The following is a 16,274-nucleotide window of genomic DNA, read 5'->3' on the forward strand; positions in this document are numbered from 1 at the left end:
GCTCCGTCAGCCGTGGAAGCCCTCACATTTCCCTGCTGCCCAGGAGTAGCCTTGGAATAGGATGTCAGTTATCATTTGGCCTTTGGAATCCAAATGATCAGCTGGCTACCCGGTGATTCGGGGGCAAAAGCAGGCAAGATACTCCTTGTCTCGTGGCGTCTCCTTCAGATCGAGCTGTTGATTAACTGCAACTGTAACGCCCTAGTCCCACTCTGTGGAGCCTGTGTCGGCAAACCCAGGAAGGAGAAAGAGTGGGCCCCTTTGCCAAGTGGTAGTTGCGATGCGGATGGCCGGTGGCAAACCAGCTGCCAGTCGCTTGTCATTCACATGGTTTGCATGCATATTTCATGCCATCCCTCAGGTGCCTTCTGATCAACATTCTAGTCTATTTGCTGCACAGATGTACCAAGACCCCTCTAAGCACAGCCTCAGCCACAAAGCTGAAGACACCATAGGTTTGGGGATCAATTCCCTTCAGGCCAAGGACGCATTGTGTTCATTTCCCATCCCAGGATTACAGAATTGGAAGGAGAGCAGAATTTGGATCTAGAGCCGTAGGGACTTTGGCAAGCAGCTACATTTTACAAAGGAGCAAATTCGGGCCCAGGGAGGTTCAGTGACTTGCCCAAGGCATCACATCCCCTACTCAACCTAGATCTCTTATCTACAACTTTCCTCAAGAAGATGCCCTCCACCTCAAGTGACCGGGAATTCAGCACCACCACCTCCCTTTGCCCATTCCCATCCCCACCCCCTGGCAGTCCAAGCCTCTTCTGGATACCCCAATTTCTCCCGTTTCCTTAGGATGAGCAGCAATCTGCCTAAGGGCAGCTTCTACCCATTGGTCCTAGTTGTGCCCTCCAGGAGCCAAGCGAACAAGCCTCGGGATATCCCCACTCTACATGGCATCTCTTCAATTCAACGCTAATAGTAATAATAATAATAGCTAGTATTTATGTAGTGCTTTAAGATTTGCCAAGCACTTTTCAAAGATCTCATTTTATCCTCTCAACAACCTGGAAGGTAGATGTTTTCATTATCCTCATTTTTTTCAGATGGGGACACTAAAGCACTTAGACGTGAAATGACTTGCCCAGGGTCACACAGCCAGCAAGTGCCTGAGGACGAATTTGAGCAGAAGTCTTTCTGACCCCAGGTCGGTCTCCACCTGACCCCCACCCCCACCCCCAGTCTTTTCCTCTCCAAGTGAAGTATCTCTCCTCCAAATGATTCTCATATGATAGCTACTGATACAGATCCGGATGCCTTACTCCAATAAAAACGTTAGACTAGCTCATGGTGAAAACAAGTCAGTTGAGTGTCCACGAGCCCCTGGCAAAGCAACAAGAGGACAGAATCCAGGGGTAGGGAACTACTTTTGGAGAAGAGGCAATAAGAAGGCCTGTCCCAAGGCCAACCAGCCTGGGACTCTTAACAGATATCACAAATGAAGAAGAAAATGTGATCACTGACTGCAGGCGAGGATGGAGTGTTAAACTTGGAGTCAAGGAGTGAGGTGGCCCAGGGATAGATAGAATGCTAAGCTGAGTCAGGAAGACCCAGCTGCAAGTCTTGCCTCAGACACTTACTACTGAGCTAAGTACTAGTATGTGACTCTAGCCCAGTGATGGCAAGCCCTTTAGAGACTGTGCCCAAACTGCAACCCTCATATCACATGTGAGTCCCCTGCCCATCTTACCCCAGACAGGGGAGGGAGGAAGCCCTCCCATTGGGCTGCTGGGCAGAGGGGAGGCTGATGGGAGAAATGTCCTCAGGTGTGATGGAGAGGAGGAAGGGAGCTCTGGCACGAATACCATAGGTTCGCCAACACAGTTCTAGGCCATTCAGTTAAACCTCTTGGCCTCATTTTCATTGTCTGTAAAATGGGTTCCTAATGAGGATCCACCTATCTCACAGGATGGTTGTGAGACTCCAATGATACTTGGCTAACCTTAAAGGACTACATAAATGTTATTACTGCTATTATTATCATCAGGGAAACGGGTTTGAATCTCATCTCTGACGCTGGCAATAATCTCTGACTCAAGGCAAGTTCCTCTCAGCCTCAGTTTCCTTATCTGTAAAATGGAGATGATACTAGTACCTACCTCACAGGAGTACTGTAAGGATCCAAAGGCATAATAGATGTAAAAGCTTTTTACTAACTTTTCTTGGACCCAGCTTATGAGATAATTGATATAGGCAGTTGTGAGTGAGAAATTTCCCTGTTAACACAGATCTACACCTGGGACATGCGAGAGATTGTGACTTACATAGGGCCCCACAGCCAGGACACATAAGAGAAAGTACTTGAACCCAGATCTCCTTGATCTCCAGGCTGGCTTCCTAACTACCATGTCACACCGTATCCTGAAAACCTTCAAAGTGCTGCACAGATGAAGCTCTTATTGAAAAGCCTGTGGTGCTGTTACAGGGGAGGCACATACAAACTCTAGAACTGCTAAGGAAGACATTTCGCATAGAGCCTGTTTTCCTTTTCCTGCCTGTGAGCCTTTGTCTAGGTAGGAGATAAGCAAATTCTCCCTGGCTCAGATGGGCATCCTTGGGATCCTGGGAGCCATGCATCCTCTCCCCGAGATAGATATTCAGACAATCAATGGCCCAATCACTCCAGAATCTAGATCTTGTCAGAGAAGCACAGAATTTCAGAGCTGGAGTGGGTCTCAGCAGTTGTCTAATCTAACTCAGAGTCCAAAAAAGAATTCCCAAGCATCAAGTCACAGGTCTCAAGTGGTATAGGATCTTAGAGGCCATCTAATTCAATCCCTTCCTTTTTAAGAAAGAGTAAAACTTAGGTATAAATGAGAGAAATTAAGTCTTGCCCAAAATCCCACTTGTAGGAAGTAGAAGAGCTAGAATTTGAACCCAGACCCTCTGACCCTTTCCATTTCACTAGGACACATTTGACAGCTGGTCATCCAACCTTTGTTTGATGGCCAGCAGCGAAGAAGAGCTTAGAGGGGCAAATGGCTCAAGAGCCAGGCCTAGAGATGGGAGGTCCTGGATTCAAATCTGGATTCAGACACTTCCCAGCTGTGTGACCCTGGACAAGTCCCTTAGCCCACATTGCCTACCCCTAACCACTCTTCTCCCTTGGAACCAACACACAGAATTGATTCTAAAGCAGAAGGTAAGGGTTTAAAAAAAAAAAGAACTCTTGCTCTTGGAGTAGCCAGGTGGCTCAGTGGATTGAAAGCCAGGCCTGGAGATGGGAGATCTTGGGTTCATATCTGGCTGTGTGACCCCAGGCAAGTCACTTAATCCCCATTGCCTAGCTCTTCCTGTTCTGCCTTGAAACCAATGCACAGTATTGATTCTAAGGTGGAAAGTAAAGGTTTAAATCAGGGGTCCCCAAACTATGACCCACAGGCCACATGCAGCCCCCTAAGGCCATTTATCTGGCCCACAAAGCACCTCCGGAAGGGGCACCTCTTTCACTTAGGGTCAGTGAGAGGAGCCCTGTATGTGGCAGCACCACAAAGCACGTACAGTACTACTTCCAGTGACATAATCCTTTGCGTGCCACCTTGTTCTGAGAGTAACTGAACAAGAACAAGGCACTGCACAAAGGATTACGTGGCTGCACAATGGAAGACGTCAGCATGGTGAGCAGCGATCTGGAGGAGCGGATTCCGCACTGTGTATACTGCTGCCCAGTTAGGGGTAGGGTTAGGGTTAGATTTTTATAGTCTGGTCCTCCGACAGTCTGAGGGACAGTGAACTGGCCCCTGTGTAAAAAGTTTGGGGACCCCTGTGCTAGATAAATAAATAACAGCATCTACTACCTCCCAGGGTCCTTGTGAGCCTCAAACAAGATCACCTATGCAGAATGCTTTGCCAGTCTTAAAGAGTTACAGCACTCTGCCTTCCCAGTCCTTTGCAGCAGTACGAATGACCTTTTGTGAGGCCCCAAGGCTGCAGGGCTCGATCTCATTTCCACGCTGCTTTGAGAAACACTGGGGGATGACAGTCCAGAGGGAGGTGGGGGTCACAAGCAGGGCCCTGTGCTGACGGCTATGTGCTGCCACCAATTCGTGGGTCTTCATGAGTTTAGTTCCCCAATACAGCCACTGGATTTCCAGGTCGGATGGTCTGATGGCCTCTGACTACCCTCCCCGGGGCCATCTTGAAGAACAGGAACAACACTGTCCAGAAACTGACTTCCCTGATTCTGTTCTATTCCATTCATGAGGCTGTATGTCCATTAGATGGTGGTAGAGGCACTCACAACTCAGCACACCGTGCAGTGCAGTGCAGTCTTTCACAGGAAGAGCATATGATCTGAAAGCATCTGTAATTGTTTGTTCATCCGTTCATTCAAGAAGCATTTCCTGGTCTTGGGACAAAAATTCACTATTTGATAAGAACTGCTGGGAAAATTGGAAGACAGTGTGGGAGAGATTAGGAATTGATCAACACCTCACACCCTACACCAAGATAAATTCAAAATGGGTGAATGACTTAAACATAAAGAAGGAAACCATAAGTAAATTGGGTAAACACAGAATAGTATACATGTCAGACCTGTGGGAAGGGAAAGACTTTAAAACCAAGCAAGAATTAGAAAGAATCACAAAATGTAAAATAAATAATTTTGACTACATCAAATTAAAAGGCTTTTGTACAAACAAAACCAATGTAACTAAAATCAGAAGGGAAACAACAAGTTGGGAAAAAATCTTCATAAAAACCTCTGACAGAGGTTTAATTACTCAAATTTATAAAGAGCTAAATCAGTTGTACAAAAAATCAAGCCATTCCCCAATTGATAAATGGGCAAGGGACATGGATAGACAGTTTTCAGATAAAGAAATCAAAACTATTAACAAGCACATGAAGAAGTGCTCTACATCTCTTATAATCAGAGAGATGCAAATCAAAACAACTTTGAGGTATCACCTCACACCTAGCAGATTGGCTAACATAACAGCAAAGGAAAGTAATGAATGCTGGAGGGGATGTGGCAAAGTAGGGACATTAATTCATTGCTGGTGGAGTTGTGAACTGATCCAGCCATTCTGGAGGGCAATTTGGAACTATGCCCAAAGGGCGACAAAAGAATATCTACCCTTTGACCCAGCCATAGCACTGCTGGGTCTGTACCCCAAAGAGATAATGGACACAAAGACTTGTACAAAAATATTCATAGCTGCGCTCTTTGTGGTGGCCCAAAACTGGAAAACGAGGGGATGCCCATCAATTGGGGAATGGCTGAACAAATTGTGGTATATGTTGGTGATGGAATACTATTGTACAAAAAGGAATAATAAAGTGGAGGAATTCCATGGAAACTGGAATGACCTCTAGGAGTTGATGCAGAGTGAGAGGAGCAGAACCAGGAGAACATTGTACACAGAGACTGATACACTGTGGTACAATCGAACGTAATGGACTTCTCCATTGGTGGTGGTGTAATGTCCCTGCACAATCTGCAGGGATCAAGGAGAAAAAAACACTATTCAAAAGCAGAGGACAAACTGAGGGAATAGAAACACCAAGGAAAAGCAACTGCCTGACTACAATGGCTGAGGGGACATGACAGAGGAGAGACTCGGAGCGAACACTCTGATGCAAATACTAACAACATGGCAATGGGTTCAAGTCAAGAACACATATGATACCAGTGGAATTACACGTCGGCCACGGGGGGTGGGAGGGAGGAAAAGAAAATGATCTTTGTCTTTAATGAAAAATGCATGGAAATGATCAAATAAAATACTATAAAATTAAAAAAAAAAGAAGCATTTCCTGGCCATCTGGATGTACGGAGGAAGTGTGGCACTAGGGCCTTATTGAGAGGTTTGGATCTGGAAGGGACCTTCAAGCTCATCGAGTCCAGCCCGAGGGAAACTGAGTCTCAGAGAAAGATGTTAGGTGACTCTCCTGAGTTGGCCAGCTGCCTCACAGCCTGATCTTAAACACGCCCAAACTGCAACTGAATGTTGCTCACTTCTAATGAGCAAGCTTGGACCCCAGAAGGGATAGGAGAGGGCCCCTCCCCTCAATTCTGTAGAGAGGTGAGGGCCTATGGGTATGGAAACAGCCTATAATGGCCGACTTCTTTCCTATGGCGTGTGCTTTGACTGAGCTGCTTCGGTTTCCTTTTTTTATTCTTTCTTATAAGGGTTAGCTCTCTGGGAGACAGGGAAGTGATATGAAAACAAATGAGGTCAATAATAATAATAATAATAGCTAACACTCATATAATGTTTACTATGTGCAAGGCACTGTGCCAAGTGCTTTTGACAAATATTACCTCACCTGATCCTTACAAAAACTCTAAAAGCTAGGTGCTGTTATGGCCTCTATTTTACAGATGGGTAAATAGAGGCCAATAGGGGTGGATATGTGACTTGTCTAGGATCACACAGCTAGCAAGTGTTCTGAGGCCAATTTCAAACTCAGGTTTTCCTGACTCCAGGCCTGGCGTTTTATCCATTGCTTAGCTACCCAGATTAATTTTTTTAAATGATTTTTGGGGTTAGAGCACACAGGCCTGGAATCAGGAGGACCTGTGTTCAAATCCAAACTCAGATGCTTCCTTGTTGTGTGATTATGGGCAACTTGCTTAACCTCATTTGCCTAGCCCTTGCCCTTCTGTCTTAGAGTTATTACTATGACAGAAAGTAGGCCTAGAGACAAGAGGGAGATCCTGGGCTCAAATCTGGCCTCAGACACTTCCCAGCTGTGTGACCCTGGGCAAGTCCCTTCAGCCCCATTGCCTAGCCCTTACTGCTCTTCTGCCTTGGGACCACAGTATTGACTCTAAGGCAGAAGGTGAGGGTTTAAAGAAAATTAAAAGGCGCTGTTTAACACCTCCCAACCAAAGTGCTTTCAGCACTGGTTGGGGCTCCTGGGATTCTTCTGGGAAGCCCTGGGAGAGCCAGCTCCAAACCTGAAGCCCCCTACTCTTCACAACAGCCCTGGGGTTCATGAGAGCCCCCTTCAACCCCTCCCAAGCCTGTGGTCTCTGGGATCATTGCACAGTCACTGACGTATTGACTCTCCCCAAGCCTTACCAGCTTGCCCTCTACCATTGACACATCCCTCCTTCAGCAAGAAGGCAGCAGTGGCTAATGGGATCTGGAGCTCACTGACAGGGGCAGAGAGACTTCTCTCCAACTCGCAGATGTCCAATGGTTAGCACCAGTCTTGGGAACCACCTGATTCGAGTCTTGTAGACTTGTGGACCAAAGAGAGGAATGGCAGTGGGTCAGGACAGGTAGCCGACCAATCAGCATTGCATTAGCAACACCTGCATCCACTCCACTGCAGAGCGGCCAGCAGGACCTACTGAATGCTTGCGCCAGTCCACATGCCAAGGAAAAAAGGAAGCAACGAAATGGGCCCCGCCTTCAAGTGCTGATGCTGGGCCACAGAAACAGAGAGTGCGAGGATACGATGCTCTGCAGGTCCTCCAGGAACAAGAACAACTAGCTTTTATGTAGCATGCTAAGATTGGCCAAGAGTTTTATTTGAGCCCTGAGCTAGGTTGCTCAGTGGCTAGAGCAAAGGGCCTAGAAACAGGAAGATCTGAGTTAAAATCCAGCCTGGGCAAGTCATTTAGTCACTGCCTGCCTCAGTTTCCTCAACTGTAAAATGAAGATAATAATAGTACCCACCTCCAAGGATTATTATTAGATCAAATGAGATAGGCACTCAGCACAGTGCCTGGCACATTGTAGTTTTTTTAAGCCCTCACTTTCCATTTTAGAATCAATACTGTGTATTGGCTCCAAGGCAGAAGAGCGGTAAAGGCTAGGCAATGGGGGTGAAATGATTTGCCCAGGGTCACACAGGTAGGAGGTGTCTGAGGCCAAATTTGAACTCAGGGCCTCTCTCCCTTCTCTAGGCCTGGCTCTCAATCCACTGAGCCCCCCAGCTGCCCTCACTTTCCTTTTTAAAAATATTCTCATCTTCTGTCTTAGAATCAATATTGTGTGTTGGTTCCAAGGCAGAAGAGTGGTAAGGGCTAGGCCATGGGGGTTAAGTGACTTGTCCAGGGTCACCCAGCTAAGAAGTGTCTGATTCCAGATTTGAACCCAGGACCTACCTGTTTCTGGGCCTGGCTCTCAATCCTCTGAGCCACTCAGCTGCCCCCCCATAGTAGGCTCTTAATAACTGTTTATCCCTTTCCTAACTGACTCTTGAAACAATTCTGGTAGGTAGATATAGGAATTGTCATCCCCATTTTATAGATGAGAAAATCAAGGCAAATGTGGTTAATGACTTACCTGGGTAAAGTAAGGAGGCAGGACTCAAATCCAGGTCTTCCTAACTCCAGGTCCAACATTCTTTTTACTATGCCACAGACTGCTGCTCATGAGATAACTGGAGCCTTCCCCCTCTCCATTGATTCATGAGTGTTTTCACTGCTCATTATTATTATTATTATTATTTTGGTAAACAGCAGTAGCCATGATCATTTCTGCATACAAAGAAAAGAAAAAGAGCTACATATGAAATCACAAATTTCTATTATTTGCAGTTTGTGTTTTTAAGTAAATAATACATTTAGTACAATAATAATAACCTTTTATTAAGCTCCTACTGTGTGCAAGGTCTAGTGCTAAGGGCTATTTATCTCTCAACAACCCTATAAATTGGGGCTATTATGATCCCAATTTTACAGCTGAAGAAACTGAGATAAACAGAGGCTAAATGACTGGCCCAGAATCACACAGCTAGTAAGTATCTAAGGCCAGATTTGAACTGAGGGATTCCTGATTCTAGATTCAGCATTCTACCTACTGAGTCATCTAGCTGTCTCTCATGCCATAGTTCCAAAATTGTCCTGCTTTTCCATTTCTCTTTCTGAACTTCCTTCTATGGATTTTTTAAACCCTTACCTTCCATCTTAGAATCACTACTGGGTATTGGTTCCAAGGAAAAAGAGCAGTAAGGGCTAGGCAATGGGGGTCAAGTGACTTGCCCAGGGTCACACAGCTGGGAAGTGTCTGACTCCACATTTGAACCCAGAACTTCCCATCTCTAGGCCTGGCTCTCAATCCACTGAGCCACCCCGCTTCCCTATGTATTTTTAATGTTCCAATGACATTCCTTTCTTTATTTCCTTCTCTTTCTTTGATACTACTGAAACCTTTTAGAGTCATGGTTGGTCACTACATTGATCATCATTCGTAAGAAGTCTTTCACAATTATTTTCTTTTATAATATTATTGTCACTGGATCAGTTGTTCCCTGGCTCTTCCCACTTCACTCCATAGCAGTTTACATGTGTCTTTCCAGGATTCTGTGAATCCATGCTTCTCATGGCTTTAATTCTATTTCATTGCATTTATTTACTGTAGTTTGGCCAGCCAGTCTCCAGTGGATGGGCCCCCACTTTATTGCCAGCTCTTTGCTACAACAAAAAGTGCCGCTAGAAATAGTTCTGTATTTCTGGATCCTTTCCCTCTGCCTTTGATCTCTTTGGGGTATAGGCCTCGTCATGGTGCTACTGGATCAAAAGAGATGCCCAGTTTAATGACTTTGGAGACCTAGTTCCAAATTGACACTCAGGATGGTTAGAGCAACTCGCAACTACACCAACAATGCACTCACATGCCCATTCCCCCGAAGCCCCTGCCAATCTGCCAGTTTCCTGTCTTCTTCCTTGTCATCTCTGTTCATCTGAAGTGTGTAAGGTGAAAACATTTTAATTTAATTTTTAAAATGAAGTATGTAAGCTGGAGTCATGGAGTGTTTGAATTCCTTTTTCTTAGGGATCTGGAGCATTTTTTCATACGATTGTTGATCCTTTGTACTTTCTCCCCTTCTTTTGTCTCACCATTACCTAACAAATTGCCATTGATGATCCTCGAGAGTTTTCAGCTCTCTTTAAAGCTTCATTTGTTCAAACAGGCAGCTGGATGGCTCAGTGGATAAAGAACCATGTCTAGAGATGGGAGGTCCTGGGTTCAAATGTGGCCTCAGACACTTCCCAGGTGTGTGCCCCTGGGCAAGTCACTTAAACCCCATTGCTAGTCCTCACCATTCTCCTACTTTAGAACCAATATATAGCATGGATTCTAAGCTTGAGAGTAGAGGGGTTTTTTAAAGCTGTATTTGTTGACTATCTTCATAATGAATTTTGTGCCCAGATAAAGTTAAGCTGTCTCTGTGGCGCTCTCTCTCTGTCTCTGTCTCTCTCTCTCTCTCCCCCTTCCTCCTCTCTCCACAAAGAGGGGTTTCACAGTCCAATCCCCTCACTTTAGATGTGGCTGAGGGAAATGACTTGCCCAAAGTCATATGTGTAGAAGGTGATTTTAGTAGCTATGTGACAGATAGATTGGAGAAGAAAAAACTGTAGGCAGTAGATTCAACATATCACTGGCAAGCATACTTTTATCACATGCCAATCCTTAGAGTAGCACATGGAGAGCTGGCCTTGGGGCCAGAGAGACCTGCATTCAAGTCCTGCCTTTGATATGCAATGACTATGTGACCCAGGACAAGTCACTTGACCACTGAGGCAACTCTCTAAGACTAGAAGTTACAGAGTAGGTGCTAACCTGCTTTGGTGAAGGGAGTTTTCACATCCAAGACTTTCCTTTACTGATAAAATCATAGATCTGATCTCCATCTATCTATCTATCTACATATATATATATATAACTTTATTAAATAGAATATTCTATTAAGCAGAAGTCTCTATTCCCTACATCAGCTGCCGCACAGTGGAGAGAGCCCCCTCCCGTTCCCTTCCTCACATTTCCTAGGTGTTCTATCACTCACAGCCACTTGTGGACTATGGTTTCTGCTTCACAGGAAGAAATAAAATTTTTACCAACATGAAGGAGCAAGATGCAGTGGAATATGCATGTAGCATGATTTTTTTTACTATGTGTGAACAGCCAACTGGCAGCTACTTGGCTCTGGGCCATTCAAATCCTAAATACCATCTGGCAACAGGATTGCATTCACTCCTCCTAGGGTTCACAGATGTGTGCTGGATGGTGCAGAAATGGCGTTTCACAGGAGCAATTAGTGCTCTTCATGGCTAAACTGTTCTTTTCCTGATTATTGTCTGCAAAAAAAGTTGAGCCCCAATGCCAAAGTGAATAATCCCCCGTTCTCTGCTATTCCCATGCACGGCACTCGGCAACAAGACAATGAGTATAACACCTTACGTCTGTCAAGGGTTTGTCCAAAGCTCTTTCCCATATGTTATTTCGTATTTATTTTCACAGTGGCCTTGCAAAAGGGGCAGGGGAGCTTTTATTTCTTATTTTCTACAAAACAACTTTTAGATGCAAGAACCAATTTGGGAAAGAGTCACATCTAGAACCCATGACTTTTGACTTCTTCCAGACGCTGGCAAGTGAAGGTTTTCATGATTACAATTGAGTAGAAAAGGTAACGTTGAATCCCTCCAGTGAAGGTTTCCAATCACTAGTAATAAGAGAACTACAAATGTAAACATCTCTGAGATTTCACGTCATACTCAGAAAATTGTCAAAGAGGATACAAGATGGAAATAGTTGCTGCTAGAGCTGTGGAAAGACAGGCACGCTAATACATCATTGGTTGCGCTGTTCTGGAAAAGCATTTGGGACTATATGAAGAGTAATAAACCAATCACAGATGATCATATCCTTTAACTTCGTGATCCCAGAGCTGGGCATGTATCTCCAAAAGGGGAGGACAGGAAGAAAAGTCATTTCCCTCCAATATCCCAAAATATTCCTAACAGCACTTTTTGTGGTAGCAAATAATTGGGGGAGGAGTAGATGCCCATCAATTGGGGAACAGCTGAACAAGCAGAGGTATGTGAATGTAATGAAAAGTATAAGGAATTCACAGAAACACGGCAAGACCTATATGAACCAATACAACATAAAATCAGAACAAGTAGAGGTTGAATATAAGAATGTGAATGAAAAGAATCCTATAAATTGAATGCGTGTCCATCAGTTGGGGATTGGCTAGAACAAAGTGTGGTATCTGTTGGTGATGGAATACTATTGTGCTCAAAGGAATAATAAACTGGAGGGATTCCACGTGAACTGGAACGACCTCCAGGAATGGATGCAGAGTGAGAGGAGCAGAACCAGGAGACTATGGTACATGGTAACAACAATATATTGTTAGTACGCTCAGTGATGCAATGATCCAGGACAATTCTGAAGGACTCGAGACAAAGGATGCGCTCCACCTCCAGAGAGAGAACTACTGAAGTCGGAATGCAGATGAAAACGTGATTTTCCACTTAAGTTTATTTGGGGGTTCTAATTGTATATGATTATATATAAAACCAGTTCGCATTGCTTGTCTGCTCTGGGAAGAGGGAGGACAGGAAGAGAGGAAGACAATTTGGATCATATAACTTTGGAAAACTTGTGTGGAAATTTATCGTTACATGTAATTGGTAAAATAAAATATTTTATAATGCACACATAATAAAAGAACTCTAAAAGGAAGGAGTAATTACCATGATCAATCTTGGTGCCAGAGTACAGATGCTATAAGTCACCTCCTCTAGGTAAACAGCTGAGGGGGTGATGGGTAAATGTTTCATGCATGGTCCAACATGGCTGCTACATTAGTTGGTTTTGCCTAACTGGTTTGTTGCTGTTTTTCTATAGTGCCTTAAGGTTTTCAAAGGGTTTTGCAGTCATTATTTCATTTGAATTATTCCAAGGGAGGATTTAGATATAGGTGTATGTGTGCACACACGTGTGCACACATGTGTGTGTGTGTGTGTACTGACAGGAGAAATATCCAGAAACGATTGTCACGTTAAAAACAAACGACATCACCCAAACTTTTTTTTGATAATAAGGGTTTTGAAAAAGACTTTCCCACCACAAGGAAACAAAAGAACTCTGAGGATGAATTGGGACCTTCCCTTCCAGCCATCCAAAGCGATGGGGGCTCAAGCTGAAAGGAGGTTCTTGTGGACCCTGATGCCCACCCCCTCAGCCTGTGTTCAGATGCTCCCAGTGTGGGAGCCATTACGGGATCTCAACACTTCATCCGTCTCTGGGTCTTTGGGCTCCACTATAGGAGCCCACCCCTGCTGCAAAGAGAACATTTTGGATCATTGGAAGCTAGGACAAGGAAAAAGAAAATGATCCCCAAGAAAACAGATCGACGCTGACACTTCCACGTGACGCATTTTCATCATTTCCCCAAGGCTCCAGGCCCCTTTGCTCACCTGTTTTTCAGCCTCCGCTGGCTGTTATTTTTATTTAACGAGGGCACCTACCGATCGATGAACTTTTGCACTGGACACGAGATGGGAATCAAGCGTGTCTAGGCTATAAAGTGCTCACTTTGCCAAGCGTTTCCCGAAAGGCCCTCCCCGCACACCTGCTAATTATGAGAAACAATTATGAGTCAGCTCCAGCTCTCTCCCTCTTTGTACCTAGACTAATAGCAATAGTCCTCCAGCAAATTAACAACTTCTTTGTTAGAAGAGGAGGCTAAACAGAGAAGAAAGCAAAGGAGCATAGGAAAAAACCAAGCCAGGGATGCGTGACTGGTACTCAGTGTGAGCAGGAATTTCTCATCCTAGAAACTGAGTCACTTCCTCATTCTTTCTCCCGTGGTTAAAGAAGACATTCACTGTAGCCGTTTTTAGAAAGTTTTTAGAGATCCCATGGGACAGCCTGGATAGGGGCAATCAGTCCCATCCAGGACTTTTCGGAGGCAAAGGATTCTGCCCCTTTTGAAGGCCAAAGAAAACGTGTCTTTCTAGGGATACAATTGCTGGCTATTTTTCTTCTAGGGGTACAATCGCTGAGGGCCGTTATTGTCCTCCTGGCTACAGCAGCTCCAAATGGGAAGGGTGCCATGCACTGCTGAGGGGAGAAGTTGTTGCTTCCCCACATTCTTCCCTACCATGGAATGGCCTTGCACTTCTGCTAAGCAGAAGACCTATGATCTTTGGACTTGGGCCCTCACAGGTCATGGTTAGGGCCAGTAAATGACATTCTTTGAGATCACCCTCTTTACCATCCAAGATGACAGCCCTATGAGTGAGAGAAGCCTATAAGCAGTTAAATGAGGCAGTACATAGAGTGCTGGACCCAAGCTTGAATCCTGCCTCACACTGACTAGCTATGTGACCTTGGACTGGTCATTTAACTTCCCCACAGCCTCAGTTTCCTCATATTTAAAGTGAGGATAACAATAGCATCTATATCTCAGGACTATTGAGAGCCTTTATCAAATGAGAACTGTAAAGAACTCAGTGTGGGGTTTCACCTGACCAGCAGGGCCCACACAGGAAAGGGGTTCTCCTTTGTGATAGGGACCCGAGGAGAGGCAGGGAGTCTGGGAACCAGGGTGAAGAATGACAGACACAGACAAATCAGTGTTTAAATAGGGCAGGCAAACCCCTATGATATTCTTCTTGGAAGGAAAATATGAGGATCAATGGAATACGAGGTAGAGGAGGAGGTTAGGGCAGAGAATGAACACAGAGAGGGCTAGTGCCTCGGGAAAGGAAAAGATTCAGAGAGAGAGAGAAAGAGGGAGAGGGGCTCAGGAGCAGAGCAAAGATCCAAGAGAGAATTCATGGGTCCACCCTCTATTTTTATTCCTGAGCAACCAGGAAGCTGTTTCCAATCACGTAGCAATCACATCACAAAGCATAGACAATTAAGATTGGGTGGCAAGGTAGAGGTAACACCTTTGGGCGTGTAGATTTCAACCCGCGCTTTTTCAAAGAAATGTGTTAATGAGTTTGTCTTAGGCAACAGGCCTCCCAAATATCATTGGTATAACCTTGTGCCTGAAGACACAGTAATCATACAATCATTCATATTTCATAGATGTGAATATGCTTGGAATGCTACACTCAGCAAACCAGAAAACAATATATAAATACAAGGTATTAGAAGCCAGCACTTCTCAAGCTTCTCAATCAATATGTCATGAAGTAAGAAACTATTTAGGAGCATCTAGCTGGTACAATACAAAAAGGGCCAGGCCTAAAATCAGGAAGATTCACCTGAGCTCAAATCTGCTCTCAGAGTGATCCTGGGCAAGTCATTTAATCCCATTTGCCTCATTTTCCTCTTCTTAAAATGAACTACAAAGAAAACCCCAAAATGAGGTCAGGAAGAGTCAAACACCACCAAAAATGAGGGAACAACAAAGAAGCTATTGAAGTGGCAATCAGTTCTATTCTCTATGGAAGCTTTTGCTTATCTTACTGTTATGACTGTATTTAAGACTGTCTCTCTATATGGTAGAGATTCCTGGTTTTGTGAGTAATCCTCTTGTCCTGCTCTGTTTAGTCTAAGGCAATAAGAATTGTATTTGGTGTTCATTGGGTTCAGAATTTTTTAAAAGAAAATTAAAGAAAAAATCTATCCATTTTCAGAATATTCTCCCTGTCTTGCCCAAACCCCCAGGGAAAAAGCTCTCTAGATTCATCGTCTCCTCTTGCTCTCCTCTCATGTATTTCTCAGCCCCTGGTCATCTGACTTGGGCTTCATCACGCAACTGAAACTACTCTCCAAACTCTTCATTGCTACTTCTGATGGCCCATTCTTCATCCTTCTCTGAAGTGTATGACATTCATTGACAATGACCCTCTCTTCTTAGATGCTCTCTCTCTCTTTGTCTCTGTCCTTCTCCCTCTTTCCCTCCTCTGTGTGTATGTGTGTGTGTGTATCTGGCTCTCTCTCCCCACTCTCCCCTTCTCTCTCTCTCTCTCTCTCTCTCTCTCTCTCTCTCTCACTCTCTCGCTCTCGCTCTCTGTCTCTCTTCTCCTTTCCTCTCTCTCTGTCTCTCTCTCTGTCTCTCTTCTCCTCTCCTCTCTCTCTGTCGCTCTCTCCTCTCCTCTTTCTCTGTCTCTCTCCTCTCCTCTCTCTCTCTCTATCTCTTTGTCTCTCTCCCTCTTCCCCTCTCACTCACTCTCACTCGCTCTTTCTGTCTCTCTCTTTGGAATCTCAATCTCACCACTTCCCATAGGCTTACTATCTCTATGCAAATGACTTTTAGATCTACACACCAAACCCTGGTCCTACTCCTTAGTTCCAGTCCTATATCACTTGGCTGCCGATTGGATGTCTTCAACTAGATATCCTGTAGGTATCTCAAACTCAGCACTCATGTCCAATATGGAGCTCGTTATCTTCCCTCCTAATTTGCCCCTTTTCTAAACTTCCCACACTTCTACTGAGGGTGCCACTATTCTTTCAGTCGCCCAGATTTACAAACTCAGCACCCTCCTTTCCCATACTACCCTCACCCCATATCCAATTACTTGCCAACTCTTATCACACACCTCTCTCCTT

At 44.7% G+C, this 16,274-nt stretch overlaps 1 long non-coding RNA gene across 3 annotated transcripts in view; it reads right to left on the reverse strand.

Annotated features, from left to right (window-relative positions):
• Positions 1-6,097: 6,097 nt before the first annotated feature.
• LOC103103099 (uncharacterized) overlaps positions 6,098-16,274 on the reverse strand; it is a 50,137-nt gene continuing 39,960 nt past the window's right edge. For all 3 annotated transcript variants that reach the window (XR_008914676.1, XR_008914675.1, XR_008914677.1), the window contains exon 12: positions 6,098-8,449. This is a non-coding gene — a long non-coding RNA (uncharacterized LOC103103099). The remainder of the gene's footprint in view (positions 8,450-16,274) is intronic.

Source organism: Monodelphis domestica, chromosome X, assembly GCF_027887165.1.
Source record: "Monodelphis domestica isolate mMonDom1 chromosome X, mMonDom1.pri, whole genome shotgun sequence".
Lineage (NCBI taxonomy): Eukaryota > Metazoa > Chordata > Mammalia > Didelphimorphia > Didelphidae > Monodelphis > Monodelphis domestica.